Raw genomic sequence first — 19,946 nt, 5'->3', positions numbered from 1 at the left:
CCCCTGGTGTCAGCTCGGACCCACCGGAAGTGCCTCCTTATTACGCACAAAAAATGAATACCCCCTGCTAGCTGGGACCCACCTTAGTGGCAGGCTGACTTGTGGGCCTACTAAGTTGACGGGGACAGAGGGCTTTGTCAACTTAGTCAATATGCACGATTCTAGCTCCAGTGACTGTACGATGTCCATCCAACTCTTGCTCCAGCCACCCAAACCAGCGCTGGTCATTCCTCGTGCTCCTGTCTCCCGTGGCCGGCTGCGATGCGGCGGAGGCCTCACCGCCCCCTACTACTCCCACCGCTGGCCAGGCCATCCCTCTACTCACCCACACCCCCTGTTATTCTGCGGCGACGGCAGCCTCACACCGCAACGAACTAGTGAACCCTCGTACTCCTCTACGCGTGGGCATCCACTGCCGCGTCTTCCCCGGCTCCGCGTCATCCCCTTCCTAGGCCTCGCCGTCGTCCACCGCCCTGGTGCTCTCGGCACGGCATGGTCAATGTGGTCAAGGAACGGCTTCCATCGGACGTGGACTGTATGTGGAGAGGCTGACAGCTGGGTCCACGGCAGCCGCAAGGAAGTGCCTCCTTATTACATGCAAAATAATTATTCCTCCACCTGACAGCGGGGACCCACCGGACGCCCCACCAGTATTTTGCGAAAAAAAATCTTTTCCCCTGACTGCTGGGACCCACCGGACGGGCCACACTATTTTGCGAAAAAACGTCTCCCCCCCCCCCCGCTGTCAGCTCGGACCCACCGGAAGTGCCTCCTTATTACGCACAAAAAAATGAATACTCCCCCGACTAGCTGGGACCCACCTTGCTGGGAGGCTGACTTGTGGGCCTACTAAGTTGACGGGGACGAAGGGCTTTGTCAACTTAGTCAATATGAACGATTCTAGCTCCAGTGACCGTATGATGTCCATCCAACGACCGTAGTGCTTCTTCAACCTCTGGTCTTCTTGCTCTAGCCGCCCAAAGCAGCGCCGGTCGTGCCGCATGCTCCTGCCTCTCGTAGCCGGCTGTGCTGCCGCAGAGGCCTCACCGCCCCCTACTATTCCCACCACTGGCCAGGCCCTGCGGTGACGGCAGCCTCACACCGCAGCCGAACCAGTGAACCCTCGTAGTCCTCTCCGCGCGGGCTTCCACTGCCGCGTCGTCCCCTTCCTAGGCCTCGCCGTCGTCCACCGCCGTGGTGCTCTCCGCGCGGCATGGTCAACGTGGTCAAGGAACGACTTCCATCGAAAGAGTACTGTACATGGAGAGGCTGACAGCTGGGTCCACGGCCACAACCCAGTTTTTTTGTGATTTGCCAAGTAAGTCACTTTGTCAGGCCTGTTGGGCTGCAAATCTTTCAAGAGGAGGAGAGCTTTCATTCGGCTAGCCGAGAAAATGGCCCATCAGTCATGAGAAATGGGTTGTACATTTTTAAAACACATCAAACCGGCAATTAGTTTCAAATATCTTTTTTTTCATTTCAAGATTTCAAATTACATTAATTTTTATGCGTGGAGAATTTGTTGGATTTTATATTGATATAAATTTATTTTTAAAATCAGTTTGAATGTGAGTCGAAATTTCAGGATTACAAACAGTTCGGACCGCACTGAAATATGCAAAATTTCATATAATTTTTTAACCGTTGCCACAATATGGACTGTAATGCTAACAAAAAGAATATGGGCTCGAAAAAAAAAACTTTAAGAATTAGCAAATGGGTTGTAAATTATTAGAAATAATGGCAGATGGGCTGTATGCTGTTTTCCACAGATTTGAGGCTTTCCTAAAAAAAGGTTGACGCACAAGCACTGATTGTTGGATGTCCATCCAATGGCTGTTGTGCTTCTTCAATCTCTGCTCTTCCTGATCCAGCCGCTCAAACAAGCGCCGGCGGGACTGCCTGCTCCCTCCTCCTCGCGGCCGGCTGTGCTGCCGCGCATGCCTCACCGCCCGACCGTACTCCCATCGCTGGCCTAGCCATCCCTCTACTCACCCACACCTTCTGTTATTCTCTGGCACGGCAGACGAACCAGTAAACCCTCGTACAGTCGTACTCCCCTCCGCGTGGGAAACAACTGCCGAGTCTTCCCTGCCTCCATGTCGTCCCCTTCCTAGGCCTCGCCGTCGTCCACCGCCCTGGTGCTCTCGACGCGGCGTGGTCAACGTGGTCAAGGAATGACTTCCATTAGACGTGGACTGTACGTGGAGAGGCTGACAGCTGGGTCCACGGCCGCAGCAAGGAAGTGCCTCCTTATTACGCGGAAAATAATGATTCCTCCACCTGACAGCTGGGACCCACCAGATGGGCCACTATATTTCACGAAAAAATGTTCCCCCTGACTGCTGGGACCCACCAGCTACATCTTCGCACGCAAGGAAGTGCGTCCGGGCAAAAAAAAATGATTCGCCCCCTGACTGCTAGGACCCACCAGCTACATCTTCGCAGGCAAGGAAGTGCCTGACAGTCAGGACCCACCTGGTCGAAGCGTACGTAGCGTTGTCATTCTGGTCGCGAACGTGTACGTACATACTGGTTGATGTAGAGGCGCACAAGTGTCATAGTAGAGGCACGCACGTGTCGTAGTAGAGGCGCGCACGTAGCATGTACACGTACGTACAGCGGCCAGGGTGCAAGAAAGAAAATACGGCCACGTATGTGTACATACGAGCGGGGTCTCGAACGCCTACTCGCGCATACGTACGGCGAGGGCTCGTGTACATGGCTGGGTCGGAACGGAGAAACAATGTCGTCGTCGTGTTCATGGGGAGGCAACGGAATGCGTCGTGTTCATCGGGAGGGCTTGGACGGAACAGGCGATGGAAACGAGGCCTGGCGTACCGCACAACGGAGGAAACAGACCTCCTACGTTCGGAACGGGGTCCTGTTGATCAGGAGGGTCTGACGTACCGTAAAATGGAGGAAACGGACCTCCTACGGTCGAAACAGGGGTCCTGTTCATTGGGAGGGGTGTGGCGTACCACAAAACGGAGGAAACGGACTTGTGTTGGAGCGCTATGGTCAAAACGGGGGTCTTGTTCATCAGGAAGGGTGTGGCGTACCGCAAAACGGGACTGCACAGGATACTGTTCATCTCCACCATCGACCCCCTCTAGCCTCCACGAGCTACTGTTCATCCACCGTCGACCTCCTCCAGCCTCCACCTGCGACTGTTCATCCACGGGCTCCTGTTCATCCAGCCTCCACCGCACGCTACTCCACCGGCTACTGTTCAACCAGCCCTCTCCACAGGCTCCTGTTCAACCACCCCTCCACGGGCTACTGTTCATCCTGCCCTCCACCGTCTACTATTCATCCTGCCCTCCACGGGGTGGTCCTGTTCATCCAGCCCTCCACGGGGTCCTGTTCATCCAGCCCCAACCGGCTCGATCGATCGGGCTCCTGTTCATCCAGAGGCAACACCATGGGGTCCTGTTCATCCACCCCCACCGGGAACAGTTCATCCAAACCCCCCCGCAACACTCACTGTTCATCCAGAGGCAGCATCGGTCGGCTTCAGTTAGCAGCAGTAGCGAAGGAATCGCTCAATCGGGTTCAGTTAACAGCCATCGATCGATTGCTCGGGTTCAGTAAGGCGTAGCCTGCAGTGCAATCGCTCGGGTTCAGTTAGAGCCCAACGCCTCACTCGGATTCAGTTAGAGCCAACGCCTTGCACACACGCGCGTAGGTGTATGAGAGAAATGCGCATCGCTCGTCCCCCGACCTCCCACCGTAACCGGGAACTCCCCGAAATTTTCCTCCCCCTCGCTTCTACCATGGTTTTTTCCGTCATGGACGGCCCAAAGAATGTCATGCAGCTGCTTCTCCGGCCCGCCCAGGACGAAAAGCCCATTTTCTGTCATGATTTTTTGTCATAGAAGTAGGAGCCCACCACATCTATGATGATACCGGGTTTTGTCATAATTATCATCATAGAAGTGTCATATGTATGACATAATTTTTTTCGTTCGGCCCAAAATGTCACGGATGTGTCTTTTTTTTGTAGTGTAACATGAAACATATGGATCTAAATCAGCCCCTTACGAAGCAACTCATAAACTAGGGTTTAAGCTTCTGTCACTCTAGCAACCCATCATCTACTTATTACTCCCCAATGCCTTCCTCTAGGCCCAAACAATGGTGAAGTATCATGTAGTCGACGTTCAAATGACACCACTAGAGGAAAGACAACATACATCTCATCAAAATATCAAACGAATACCAAATTCACATGACTACTTATAGCAAGACTTCTCCCATGTCCCGAGGAACAAACGTAACTACTCACAAATCATATTCATGTTCATAATCAGAGGGGTATTAATATGCATAAAGGATGTGAACATATGATCTTCCACCAAATAAACCAACTAGCATCAACTACAAGGAGTAATCAACACTACTAGCAACCCAAGGGTACCAATATGAGGTTTTGAGACAAAGATTGGATACAAGAGATGAACTAGGGTTTGAGATGAGATGGTGCTGGTGAAGATTTTGATGGAGATTGACCCCCTCCCGATGAGAGGATCGATGGTGATGATTTCCCCCTCCCGGAGGGAAGTTTCCCCGGCAGAACAGCTCCGCCGGAGCCCTAGATTGGTTCTGCCTCGTGGCGGCGGAGTTTCGTCCCGTGTGCTAGCTTATGATTTTTTTCTGGACGAAAGATCTCATATAGCAGAAGATGTGCATCAAAGGGCTGCCAGGGGGCCCACGAGGTAGGGGGGCACGCCCAGGGGGGTAGGGCGCGCGCCCACCCTCATGGATGGTGGGTGGCCCCCCTCTGGTACTTATTTCGCCCAATATTTTATATATATTATGAAACGTGCTCCCGTGAAGTTTAGGACTTTTGGAGCTGTGCAGAATAGGTCTCTAATATTTTCTCCTTTTCCAGCCCAGAATTCCAGCTGCCGTCATTCTCCCTCTTCATGTAAACCTTATAAAATAAGAGAGAATAGGCATAAGTATTGTGACATAGTATGTAGTAACAGCCCATAATGCAATAAATATCGATATAAAAGCATGATGCAAAATTGACGTATCAGTGTTGTACAAGGTGGGAGGCGCCGAGGCTTGTACAATTGAAGGGACCAACTACTCCCCAGGGACTCCTTGGGAAGACGCCAATTTCTAGCTATCTGAGTGGTTCCATATAGACGACATTCCGTTATATGACCCAGTTCGGCCCGGGCTCCCCGCTTTCTCCTCGGAACCCCCGAAGAAGCGCAACAACTGAAGACCATGGAGTGCTACTCAAGTGGACAACACAAACATAGTCAGCTTGGCATCCCAAGTAAAACTGTTGACAAATACTAGCCTCACCATCATAGATGTTATGGCCATGGTGAACAACCAAAGAGTCCAACCACTTCGGCAACGCCCGCACTTACTGTGCATGTACAATGGAACTGATGACACCTCCCGATCTGTTCGAGAAAATCTTGATGACCCAATGATCCTCAGGGCCGCTCTAGCCAGCATATATCAGGGATCGGCCGAGGAGTTCACAAGATGGTAGTTTCAAGACGGGCTGTCTTACTATAATCTTGAATAAATAGCGAGTTTCCTCGACCCTTCTCGTTCATCTAAATTGTTTCATAGTTAATTCTTCTGACCGACCCTTTATTGAACGTAGACAGAGATGGAGGCATTGGCCTGAAACCCTAAGCATCCCAATGCCCGAACCAGAGACACACCGTCGGGCGGATGATCCTCTCTTCAACGAGGACGAAGAACTGTCCCTTATATAAAAGAGGGGAAATTCTATTTGGAGAGCCTTGATGGCTCATAGGTTGCTATCACTCCGGATGTGCCAGGAACATGGTTGTCCTCCTTGGTAAAGCACCCCTCCTCTGCTCGAAAGAGAGCTTCTCGCCTCGAAGTCCCCGTTCTCTGACTTCTATTCCAAAGGAACGACGCACAAAATGTTCACATGGAGAACTGGCTCCTCGAAGGAGCCCATGATACGTCCATTTTGCATCATGTTTACCTACTGCTATTTACTATGTTTTTATGCATAATAATGCCTTTTAGAGTAATTCTAATGTCTTTTCTCTCATAATATGCAAGGTTTACACAAAGAGGGAGAATACCGGCACCTGGAACTCTGGACCTAGAAAAGCTACGTCAGACTTACCTATTTGCACATCTCCAAATGAGCTGGAACTTTACGGAGAATTATTTTGGAACAAAAGAAAAATACTAGAGCAAATAACTACCGGAGGAGGCCCACCAGGTGGGCACAACCCACCTGGGCGCGCTAGGCCCCCCAGGCACACCCTAGTGGGTTGTTCCCTCCTTGGCCCACCTCCGGTGGCCCTCTTCTGGTATATAAGTCAATTTGACCTAGAAAAAATAAGGAGAGGACTTTTGGGATGAAGCACCGCCGTCTCGAGGCGGAACTTGGGCAGGAGCACTTTTGCCCTCAGGTGGAGCGATTCCGCCGAGGGAACTTCCCTCCCAAAGGGGAAATCATCGTCATCATCTTCACCAACAACTCTTCCATCTTTTGGAGGGCAAGCTCGATCAACATCTTCAACAGCACCAACTCTCTCCAAACCCTAGATCATCTCTTGAGTTCAATCTTTGTACTAGAACCTTAGATTGGTGCTCGTGGGTGTCTACTAGTGTTGATTACATCTTGTAGTTGATTACTGTATGGTTTATTTGGTGGAATATTATATGTTCAGATCCATTATGCTATTTAATACCCCTATGATCTTAAGCATGATTATCATTTGTGAGTGGTTACTTTTGTTCTTGGGGTCACAGGAGAAATCTTGTTGCAAGTAATCATGTGAAACTTGATATGTGTTCGATATTTTGATGACATGTATGTTGTTATTCCCTCAGTGGTGTCATGTGAACATAGACTACATGACACTTCACCATATTTGGGCCTAAGGGAATGCATTCAGTAGTAGAAAAAGGGTCAAATGTTCAGATCATCAGTACCGGTTTGTATTTGAGCCGGCACTAATGTGACCATTAGTGCCGGTTCCAACGGCTAGGCGGGCCACTCTCATTAGTACCTTTTCATGCCACGAGCCGGTACTAAAGAAAGTGGTGGCAGGATGTTGTCAGTATGGGGCCCCTCCAGCACCTTTAGCACCGGTTCGTGCGTCGAACCGGTACTAAAGGTCTTCCTATAAACCCTTCATCCACCCGCGCTTTGTTCTCCCCCTTTCCCCTCTCCTCTCTATTCCTTCCTTCTTCCTCTCGAGCTCATCACACATTTTGCCCAAATTTTGTCAAGATTTGAAGGCCCCCATTCATTCAAATGATCACGAAGGTTAGCAACTTTGTCCTTTCATCTCTCGTTGATAGATTAGCTCTTGCAATGGTTTATATAGTGATTAATTTGTGGGTTTTAGTAATTTGGGAGGAATTATATGTTGTAGTATTTGATCCTAAGAAGAAAAAAACTAAATAAAAAAGCCCGCCTACTGGGCCACAACGGCTTGCATATGACTAGAAACCCCACCTCTAGTTGGGCCAGGATGCAGGCCCGCTAGCCCGATAAGCCCAACAGGGCATCGCAACAGAGATAGGCCATAAGGCCTGCTTTAGAGAGGAGCTCAAGATAGCGGCGGGCGACCCTCGGCTAGCGAGGTGGGACTAAACTTCTGCGCCCCTCGCCTGGCAGCGCACTACCTTTAGTACCGGGTGGTGGCTCCAACCGGTAGTAAGGGGGGGGGGTCTTTAGTACCGGTTGGAGCCACGACCCGGTGCTAAAGGGGTGCCATTCCCGCTGCTTGACCTGGCCAAATTTGACCTTTAGTACCGGTTGGTGGCTACAACCGGTACTAAAGGTCCCTCCTATATAAACAACACTAGGAACAATTTCATTCTCCCTCTGTTTCTTCCTCTGTTTCTCCATCGACGACACACCACCTGCCCCGCTCGATCAACGCCATCGCCGCCCCAATCCAGCGCCGTCCCCGTCGCACGATGTTGCCGTCGGCGCCCCCATCCTCGTCGCCGCCCTCGTCTCCGTCGCCGCCCCCGGCCCGTCCCCGTCATGCTGTCCCCGCGTTGCCGCCCCCCGTCTCCGCCCCCGTTGTCTCGCCCCGCTGTGAGCTCTCCCCCTCTCCCTCGCCCCCGGCCACCTTGGCCGCCCCTCCACGAGCCCACACACACATGCATGATGAATACACACACACACATTTTCTTAAGTTAATTAGTATATATGTATTTTTGTATGTTTAATTAGTTTACATGTTTTAGATTATTATTTTTTCACTACTATATATGTATGAATGCATGTTAGATGGATATAATTAGTGTTTAATTAGTATGTTTTTTTGTATATAATGTTGTTTTTCTATTTTTAATGGATGTATAGAAGTTGCTTTTTTCTGTTTTTAGTGTTAGATGCTTAATTAGTGTTTCTGTTGCATATCCTAGTATAGAAAAAAATTGCATATAAAAAAGTTGCATAGGAAAAAGTTGACCATATATATATTTGTTAGACGAAGGACTAGGAGAAGTTGCATAGGAAAAAGTTGCTCAAAATTTCCTAATAAAATGACATTGCATATATAGGAATTTTTTTCATAAGAATTTGTTATCGACGTCAACGATGCCCGACCCGAATCCTCGACGTCGACTTGTTCGCGACGACGTCCTGGTTCAGAGGACCCATGTCCGGGACTGGGCTCCACCGGGCTGGCACTGGGAGGTGCTACCTTCAGGGGCTCGCCGCTTGGTGAGGAACCCGGCCTCGGGTCCCGTCGTCGACCCTGAGCTCCTTTAGTGGCGTTCGCGTGGGCCACGTTCGGTGCAGAGGGAGCCGGCCCCGCCGGAGGTGGTGCGTCACCGTGTCAGGGAGGAGGACGAGCATGTCCATCGCTACATGGCTGCTATGGACGTCAGGTTCTCCAATACCTGTTAGGTTCTTTGGGGAGATGACTGGAGCTATGATCCTGTGATGGTTCCTTCTCTTTGGGTGTCCACCGCCCGCGCCTCAGGAACCGCGAGTGGCCTAGATTCTTCTGTAGTATTCGATCTTTATTAGCTAGCTAGCTAGCTAGTGATGTATTCGATATATAATATTCGAGACGATGTATTCGAGATTATATATATTATTTGAGACGATGTATTCGAGATTATGTACTATGATTCAGTTTTACTTATTGATTGCATGCATGCATTGTAATTTGAATACTGAATTGTTTTATATTTCTTCTGGATTAGTTAAATAAAAGCTATGGCGGACAATACCGGTGCTACCTCTTGAGCACTGTGTTGGTTTTCCCTTGAAGAGGAAAGGGTGATGCAGCAGAGCAGCATAAGTATTTCCCTCAGTTTTTGAGAACCAAGGTATCAATCCAGTAGGAGGCCACGCATGAGTCCCTTGCACCTACACAAACAAATAAACTCCTCGCAACCAACGCGATAAAGGGGTTATCAATCCCTTCACGGTCACCTACGAGAGTGAGATCTGATAGATATGATAAGATAATATTTTTGGTATTTTTATGATAAAGAGAAATAAAGATGCAAGTAAAATAAATGGCAAAGGAAATAACTAAGTATTGGAAGATTAATATGATGGAAAATAGACCCGGGGGCCATAGGTTTCACTAGAGGCTTCTCTCGAGAGCATAAGTATTACGGTGGGTAAACAAATTACTATTGAGCAATTGAAAGAATTGAGCATAGTTATGAGAATATCTAGGTATGATCATGTATATAGGCATCATGTCCAAGACAAGTAGACCGACTCCTGCCTGCATCTACTACTCACTACAAAAAAAGACACATCCGTGACATTTTGGGCCGAACGAATTTTTTTTCCGTCATACATATGACACTTCTATGACGATAATTGTGACAAAACCCGGTATCATCATAGATGTGGTGGGCTCCTACTTCTACGACAAAAAATCATGAAAGAAAATGTGATTTTCGTCCTGGGAGGGCCGGAGACGCAGCTGCATGACATTCTTTGGGCTGTCCATGACGGAAAAAACCATGGTAGAAGCGAGGGCGAGGAAAATTTCAGGGAGTTCCCGGTTACGGTGGGAGGTCGGGGGCCGAGCGATGCGCGTTTCTCTTGTACACATACACGCGTGTGTGCGAGGCATTGGCTCTAACTGAACCCGAGCGAGGCGTTGGGCTCTAACTGAACCCGAGCGATTGCACTGCAGGCTACGCATTACTGAACCCGAGCGATCGATCGATGGCTGTTAACTGAACCCGATCGAGCGATTCCTTCACTACTGCTGCTAACTGAAGCCGATCGATTGGATGAACAGTGAGTGTTGTGGGGGGGGGGGTTGGATGAACAGTGAGCGGTGGCGTTGCCTCTGGATGAATAGGACCCCGTGGTGTGGAGGGCTGGATGAACAGTAGATGGTGGAGGGGTGCCCGTGGAGGGGTGGTTGAACAGGACCCCGTGGTGTAGAGGGCTGGATGAACAATAGATGGTGGAGGGGTGGTTGAATAGTAGCCAGTGGAGTAGCGCGCGATGGAGGATGGATGAACAGGAGCCCGTGGAGGCTGGATGAGGTCGACGGTAGCCCGTGGAGGCTGGATGAGGTCGACGGTGGAGATGAACAGTACCCCATGGAGTCCCGTTTTGCGGTACGCCACACCCCTCCCGATGAACAGGACCCCCGTTTCGACCGTAGGAGGTCCGTTTCGTCCGTTTTGCTGTACGCCACACCCCTCCCGATGAACAGGACCCCCGTTTGGACCGTAGGAGGTCCGTTTCGTCCGTTTTGCAATACGCCACACCCCTCCCGATCAACAAGACCCCCGTTTCGACCGTAGGAGGTCCGTTTCCTCCGTTTTGTGATACACCACACCCCTCCCGATCAACAGCACCCCCGTTACGACCGGAGGAGGTCCGTTTCCTCCATTTTGCGGTACGCCACACTCCTCCCGATCAACAGGACCCCTGTTTCGACCGTAGGAGGTCCGTTTCCTCCGTTTTGCGGTACGCCACACCCCTCCCCATGAACACGACACATTCCGTTGCCTCCCCATGAACACGACGCATTCCGTTGCCTCCCCATGAACATGATGACGACGCTGTTTCTCCGTTTTGACCCAGCCATGTACACGAGCCCTCGCCGTACGTATGCGCGAGCAGGCGTTCGAGACCCTGCCCGTATGTACGTACGTGGCCGTATTTTCTTTCTTGCACCCTGGCCGCTGTACGTACGTGTACATGCTACGTGCGTGCCTCTACTACGACACGTATGCGCCTCTACTACGACACGTGCGCGCCTCTACATCGACCAGTATATATGTACGTACACGTTCGCAACCAGAATGACAACGCTACGTACGCTTCAACCAGGTGGGTCCCGACTGTCAGGCACTTCCTTGCCTACGAAGATTTAGCTGGTGGGTCCCAGCAGTCAAGGGGCGAATCATTTTGGTTTTTTTGCCCGGACGCACTTCCTCACGTTCAAAGATGTAGCTGGTGGGTCCCAGCAGTCGGGGGGTGAATCGTTTTTTGCCAGGACGCACTTCCTTGCATGCGAAGGTGTAGCTGGTGGGTCCCAGCAGTCAGGGGAATGTTTTTTTCATGAAATACGGCAGCCCGTACGGTGGGTCCTTGCTGTCAGGTGGAGGAATCATTATTTTCCGCGTAATAAGGAGGCACTTCCTTGCTGCCGCCGTGGACCCAGCTGTCAGCTTCTCCATGTACAGTCCACGTCCGATGGAAGTCGTTCCTTGACCATGTTGACCACGCCGCGCCGAGAGCACCAGGGCGGTGGACGACGGCGAGGCCTAGGAAGGGGATGATGCGGAGCCGGTGAAGACGCGACAGTGGATGCCCATGCGGAGAGGAGTATGAGGGTTCACTCATTCGGCTGCGGTGTGAGGCTGCCATTGCCGCAGGGCCTGGCCAGTGGTGGGAATAGTAGGGGGCGGTGAGGCCTCCACGGTAGCACAGCCGGCCACGGGAGGCAGGAGCAGGCGGCACGACCGGCGCTGCTTTGGGCAGCTGGAGCAAGAAGACCAGAGGTTGAAGAAGGACTACGCCGTTGGATGGACATCGTACGGTCACTGGAGCTAGAATCGTTCGTATTGACTAAGTTGACAAAGGCCTCTGTCCCAGTCAACTTAGTAGGCCCACAAGTCAGCCTCCCACCAAGGTGAGTCCCAGCTAGCAGGGGAGTATTCATTTTTTTGTGCGTAATAAGGAGGCACTTCCGGTGGGTCCGAGCTGACAGCGAGGGGGGGGGGGCGTTTTTTTCGCGAAATACGGTGGCCCATCCAGTGGGTCCCAGCAGTCAGGGGGGAAACATTTTTTTTTGCAAAATAAGGTGGACCGTCCGGTGGGTCCCTGCTGTCAGGTGGAGGAATAATTATTTTGTGCATAATTAGGAGGCACTTCCTTGCGGCCGCTGTGGACCCAGCTGTCAGCCTCTCCACGTACAGTACTCTTCCGATGGAAGTCGATCGTTGACCATGCCGCGCCGAGAGCACCAGGGCAGTGGACGACGGCGAGGCCTAGGAAGGGGATGACACAGAGCCGGGGAAGACGCAGTAGTGGAAGCCCGCGCGGAGAGGAGTACGAGGGTTCACTGGTTCGGCTGCGGTGTGAGGCTGCCGTCGCCACAGAATAACAGGGGGTGTGGGTGAGTGGAGGGATGGCCTGGCCAGCGGTGGGAGTAGTATGGGGGTGGTGAGGCCTCCGCGGCAGCACAGCCAGCCACGGGAGGCAGGAGCAGGCAGCACGACTGGCGCTGCTTTGGGCGGCTGGACCAAGAAGACCAGAGGTTGAAGAAGCACTACGGCCGTTGGATGGACATCGTACGGTCACTGAAGCTAGAATCGTTTATATTGACTAAGTTGACAATGCCCTTGGTATGCTCCAACTTAGTAGGCCCACAGGTCAGCCTCCGAAATGGTGCGCCCCAGATGTCAGGGGGAGGACTCATTTTTTGGGCGGCCGAAGCTAAGAATATCCGAGATTGAAGAAGAAGCACGACATCCATTGGATAGACATCCAACGGCCACTACTGCTAGAACCATGTATTGACTATAATAAGTTGACAAAGCCTTGCATACGCGTCAACTTATTTTTTTAGGGGACGCGTCACTTAGTAGGCCCACAAGTGTGTGGCAGAGAACTTAGAGCCCATTTGCGTTTTGTAAGAATGTACAACCCATTTTTGAATTCCAATGGAATTTACAACAACCCATTTATAGTTTGTTAAAAGTACAACCCATTTTCTAGCTAGGATAACGATTAATAATTTCAACCAACCGTTGAAGACATAATTCAATAAAATTTGCCACATTTTGATGGGATCCGAAATATTTTTATCCCAAAATTTCTAGTTAGATTAAATATAAATTTGTATTACGTAAAAATCCAACGAAACATTGCGCGCGCAACAATTAAATTCAAGATTTCCAAAATCCATAAATAATATTTTATAAACTAATTTCGTGTTTGGTGCATTTTTTATAGTTACTGCCCAGTTTTTATAATTACATCCCATTTATTATTTTTTAAAGCCCATTTTCCTGTTAAGCCTAATGCATCCCTCCTAGGAAAGATTTGCAGCCCAGCGGGGAAGAGAATAACAAGTTGACCTTGCCTGGGTATTCCTCAAAAAGACGTATAGTTGGGCTAGCCATTTTCATCTTGAAAAAATTAGTATTTGGGCTGGATATCTGGCCTGGGCTAGACGGGCCACAACCCACCCAGTTAATACCCTACTCTTCTCTGAACAACAACGAAATCATCGTCAAGAAAAACTCTGCAGTGTTCACACCTCAAAAACACAAATACTGCTTGAGCTACTTGGTCCCAGCTGTCGGCCGCACCTTGTGCAATTCTCTCGTTTATATTGACTACATAGGTTGACAATGGTGTGGGACCGTGATGTCAGGAAACCAGGAGAAAGCAAAAAAAAATATAGTTGTACATAATAAGGAGGCACTTGCATACGTACAGCTATGGCCCTAGTGGGTCCCTAGTGTCATCCAGTCAAAATAAAGTCATCTCCTGAATCCTCATGTTCATTGACGATGTTAACATTGCTCGGTGCCACGGCGAGCGCAACAACTCAAAGGACAACGGAGAGGGCCTCGCGGGCCCTATGGATGGTCTGATACAGCGCCCGCTGCTCATTCAGGAAGCCAGGATCATTAGACACCTATGAGCACCTTCGAGAAACTGAGACGACATGAAACGGTAAGGCCGCGCTTGGGAGCTCTGGTTTATTTCAAACCTGTATTAACATACAAGTGTAATTTACTCGTCATCGGAAACAACGCGTAAAATACAGGAGTAATGAAACCGAGGGCCCGAGGTCTGTAAGTAAAACCGACGGGTTACGCGTGTAATTTGGGAGAACAGTATATATTTTACGAGCACTGCTATATGGACGACATTACCAGACGATACATGCACGACGTGCGTATCATGCCATCCATGGGCAAGGCTGAAACAACAACTAACGGCTGGATTAGCAATCGTTCGAGTGTCGTTCAGCGTTTTTATCGTGTGTGAAGTACTTCCGATATTTTACTACTCGAAATCGACCAACCAAGCGCCTTCGCCCGAGACCATCTGCTTTAATTTACAAGCGTCAGTTTTACAAGCGGTTTTGGTTGGAAAATGACGATCCAATCACGGCCTAATATCATGAGTTGGTCGGAAGATCATATGGTTTCACGTCTAACCTACCCGACTTGTCATATAGGCTATGAATGAAACATCAGACGATGAACTTCTTAAGCACGGAAATAACAGAAGAGGATGATCTTCTTAACAAGCAAATCACTAGCATTAGATCGACATGCAAAACAATACGAAGCATTATTCTCAGGAGGCACGGTGAACAGCTCGTGATGCCGCATGCCACAACATTCCAAGCTCAACTTTGCAATCAAACACAAGGCCTGGCATTACATAGACAATATTAAGAACAAACTCTTAACACAGCAATATCTCAGCAGAGTAATTATTTACTTCTAAACTGAACACAGGAATAGGAAAAACACTCGACGCTGCTCACAGCAAGGGCGTCCCACTCGACACTCAACGTCTTCTTGCTAACATCAATGATTAAACTTTGACAAGCTTTTCCCATTCAAAATTATGTAATGCCTATGATCGTGGAGTCCTGTCGTAGCTTCTTGTATTTGTTTGGGCACTTTTTGCCCAGGGCACTCCACGTGTTGTTAAATTGCAAATGGTCTCTGCAGACTAGTCATGTCACCGGTGTCTAATAATACTCTATAAAGCTTCTTGGTCATTCCTTCTATAATGTAGTGCAAACAGTGACTGCTTCTTTCTGCAAAGTGGAACGACCAACTGGACCCAGTAATGCAGCAGTTTTCCTTACACATTGGCTCCTTTTGTGCAGTTCAACTAAAATCGAAGTCGGAATAAAAGTGAGCTTTAATTTTAATATCCCTGTAAGCAACAATAGGTATAAGGGAAACAATTACTGAGAAATAACGGTTGATGGCTTGTACTCCTAGAAGAAAAGCATCTACTGATCTACTTTATCTTAATGGGAAACAAAGCAAGAGAGTAGCAATTCTCCATCAGTGTGATTCATTCATATTGACTGAGACATTATCTTAACAATGCCTTGTTTCAACATGTATAAAGAACGACAAAGAAGAAAAGTACCATTCCTAAAACAATGCAACTGATTCATTTTAACAGAGACATTATCTTAACAATACCTTGGTTAAACATGTAGAATGAGCTACAAAGCAGGATAGTACCATTCGTAACAAGTGTTGCAGTTTTGAACTAAGATTCAATAGTTAATTAATTCTGAGAGTGGCATTGCTTAATTTTACTAGCGGCATTAGATTAACGAAAAGCATAAACAGTTCCAGGGGAGAGTGGGCGCAACAACAGTATGTGCTTCCATCTACTTATAAATTGGGTGATTCAGAGTTTGTTGTAACAAAGCAACAAATATCATGTCTGGGTTGGTCCCATTTTTGTTCACTACTTAATGGGAAAAGACAGCAATACAGTAGCTTCAATTTAACATTAATTTAAAACAGTACCAATACAAGTAGCACAACATCTCAAAGCACACTGCACAATCATGTGGATGCAGACCTGTACTGACCTTTCATGAGATGGACAAGATAAAATACGAATCTGCCAACACGAGTAGGAAATGCAATCTCGTTTTGCGCAGTTGCACTGAAATCAAGCAAAGTGTTTCGCGTAGCGAAGCAAAATGTCGCAATAGCAACAAGTTGAATAGATATCCCTGTTTAAACAGAGGCAAAAAAGGAATCAATTACTGGCTAATAAAGGAGGATGAAACATGCGGCCACAAAAATGGTAATCCCGCAAATCCCTAACAAGTGTTGCAGTTTTGAAATAAGATTCAGTAGTTAATTCTGAGAGTGGCATCAATTACTGGCTTATAAAGGGGGTGATGCTGAATTTGTTGTAACAAAGCAACAAGCATCATGTCTGGGTTGGTCCCATTTTTGTTCACTACTTAATGGGAAAAGACAGCAATACAATAGCTTCAATTCAACATTTATTTAAAACAGTACCAAAACAAGTAGCACAACATCTCAAAGCACACTGCACATCATGTGGTTGAGACCAAGATTTAAAACAACTCACCACGAAGAATGGAAACAAATCTCGATCTCCTTTTGTGTAGTTCCACCAAAATTAAGCAAAGTCACCCGTGTGCCATTCAAGTTGAACTGCACAAAATAGTCTTAAAACATAAGTGTTTCGAGTAGCGAAGCAAAATGTCGCAGTAGCAACAAGTTGAATCGATACCCCTGTTTTAACGGAGGCAAAAAGGAAACAATTACTTGCCGATAAAGGAGGATGAAACAAACGGTGACAGAAAGAAGTATCTAACTTATCTTGGATGGAAAACAAAGTAGGACAGTAGCATTTCTAAAACGGTTGCGTTGATTCATATTAATAGAGACATTCTCTTGAAACAACATTCGTTAAAAAATGTAATTTACTTTTAACAGTGGCATTGCTTCAATTTTTCCGGTAGCATTCTTAGATTAACAACAGCAAAATAGCTGTATGGGACATGCCAGCACCATGTGCGTCCACATGTATAAATGGGTGATGCAGAGTATGTAGCCAAGCAGCATATATGTGCTGGTCCCATATTTGTTCTCTTTGAACCTTCTTCGTATGTGAGGGCAGCAAATCTTGTCCTGCACAAACTACCCGACTCCCTAGTTTATTTCCCTTTTCAACAAAGAGATCGGTTCCTTACATATGTGTGTACTGGGTTACCCCCTTTTTCCCCTTTCGACCTACAAAGCGGCTGGATAGCCAGTCTATACTACTTTCCGCCCCTCCTTTCCTCATTGAACCACGTCCTAGATTCTTGCTCCAGCCCACCGCACCCTTCTTTCCTCTTTGAACCAAGACCTAGATTCGACTATAGATCGAAAAAGATCCACATGTAGCTAGAGCAACGATTGTTTCAAAGAAACTTATACCTTAGGGTCGTCGGCATGTGGCAAGGCGTGCGGCAGGAGGCCGGATCTGCCCACACTACGTACATCAGCGAGGAAGAAGGGGTCGGTGGCCCTCCCGCACAGGCGCTGGGTGAAAGAGAATAGCGCAGCCGGCAGTGGACTGCCTCCCTCACCGAAGGCGATAGAGTGAATGCTGCACCTCCTCCCCCTCCCGGTGCGACGGGATATGGACGCCTCCTTCACCAGCTGTGAGGGGGGAGAGAGAGACAAGAGGCCAACGCAGTCTTGTTTAGATCTGGTGAAGAGAGGGTGAGAGACTATGAATATAGCAAACCCTAGCAAATGAATGCTGAGCCTCCAGCGTGTAACATATATGTAGTGCGGCGAGCGTGTGGAGAGTGCAAACCCTAGCGAACAAGCACTGAGGCTCCCGCTTATATATATACTACTGTAGTATGGACTGAGCTCCGGTGCCTTCACTGCACCTGCTTTTGGCTGTATTATAGGTGAGCCAGCCACATTTTGGGCCCACCTGTCATAAATTCAATGGCAGGTGCACTAAGTCAATGAAGCTGCGTCCATATAGTACTCTCGTGTATACGACTAATATATAGTGGAGTGGTTTTCTTATTCTCTCCATAACAATCATTTTAAATTGTGTAAGTACGAAACGAAACTCTTTATTTAATGTACAATGAAGAAAACTAGTACTACTTCCGATGAACTAATGATCCACGCCCATGCGTCCTGGTCGCACTTCCTGTCCTTCACGTGTGGTACACTACCCTCCCTTAAGTGAACAACCACACATGCACCAAATTATCGGAAACGTGTGAGAGTGTGTACAAATAAAGAATTTTAATTTCAATTATCGGAAAGGTTTGAGAGTATTACAAAGTTTGACTTCACTCAAATCTAATATGCAAAGTAAATAAAAATGAAGGGCTACTACGTCCATTCGGGTTTTTAGTCCACACCATTTTTTAAATCAAAGTTAATAGCTCGACAAATAAAATTACAGGGGAGTTGGAGACAAAGTTGTGAGAAGGCTTTGAAATCAATACAAAACTTATGCTCTTAGTACCAACGTCGATCCTTCTTCGAGGAAACATTTGGTTCATAGCCAATTGTGTGATAAAATTGCACCAACATGAAAGACGAATGCGTCGCCAATGCAACCAAGGTGAACTGACGAAGGATATCATCTTTGTGCGTAACAAGCAAAGAGCACAAATGGAAGACAACTTGTTTTTCATTGAAAATCGATCAGCTTCACCAGCCGACGCAACCATGAGGCGCAACCATGAGCATCGATAGGTCATCGTGGTGATGCGTCATCCATTTGGCATCAAGTTTGGGTGAGGCACCTATGAAGTTCGACAAATCCTCACTATGGTCTGTTTCTTCTCAGTAATCAAGCTCGAGGAAGGAAGAACCATGTGGCAGAGGACAGTGAGGCGGAACAACAATGACCATCCAATTTTGTGCAGTTCCACTAAAATTGAGGAAGACATGCCCGGGTATGGAGACACGCATCGCTGTTTCCAAAAATATAAAAAAGGGTTAGCAATGACATCTCAATTGTCAATAAGAATTAATGAAAAGTACACCAACAAACAGAAACATCATAATTATCTTGATGGGAACTAAACCAGGATACTAGAGAAAAAAATCATTTCTTCATTTAACTAGTGATAGTACTACCACCATATGGACAATGACCGCACAACCACCATGTACTTTTTGTCGAAACAACATGTATACCTCCACCGAGGCATAAATCAGGACAACTTTTCGAGTGGCATTTCCTCTATAATAGTACTATTAGGTGATGTTGGACCAGCCGACGAACCCTAGCTACTATGCATGGGGAGATGGGGAGTAGTCGCATAGAAGAAAACCCGCACGCAGCAACCTGGGGAGCTGGTCCAGTACAAGAAGTTATACCTCAGGTGGGCGAGATGTTGTTTAGGCGGGCGGGCGGGATCTGCCCACACGACGACAGTGAACAAGGGCGCAGAGGATCTTCGTCCGTGCCAGCGCCGACTTCGAGAGGACGGTGCACATCAGCTTCCTCCGTTGCCGATGGCGACAACGTCAACGCTGGACCTCCTCACCTCCCACAGTGGACGGGATTCGGCCGGATCTGTGACCACCGGTGAGGAGAGAGATAGAGTGGACACTGTCATCTTGTTTTGATATGGAGAGGGTGAGAGAGCGAGACGCGAGAGACTCTATCAAACAAGAGGCTATAATGGAGTAAAACAATCTCTCCATAGCAGTGGTTTTAAATAGAATACGCACATTCCCGGAAAAAAGAAACGAAAACTAGCGAACAATTTTTTAAGGGTCTGTCTAGGACACATCTAGATGTGACATAGTTATGTCACATCTAAGTTGATGTCCACTCTGTTTGTGGTCTATTTTTTCCTAGTTTTTTTGTCTCTTGTTGCTACATTATATACTTGTGGGAGCTTAGATGTGATATCCTTAAATAACATCTAGATGTGAATTAGACAAAC

This window comes from Triticum aestivum, chromosome 6A (genome assembly GCF_018294505.1).
Source record: "Triticum aestivum cultivar Chinese Spring chromosome 6A, IWGSC CS RefSeq v2.1, whole genome shotgun sequence".
Lineage (NCBI taxonomy): Eukaryota > Viridiplantae > Streptophyta > Magnoliopsida > Poales > Poaceae > Triticum > Triticum aestivum.
Note: the sequence above shows the minus strand (reverse complement) of the source record.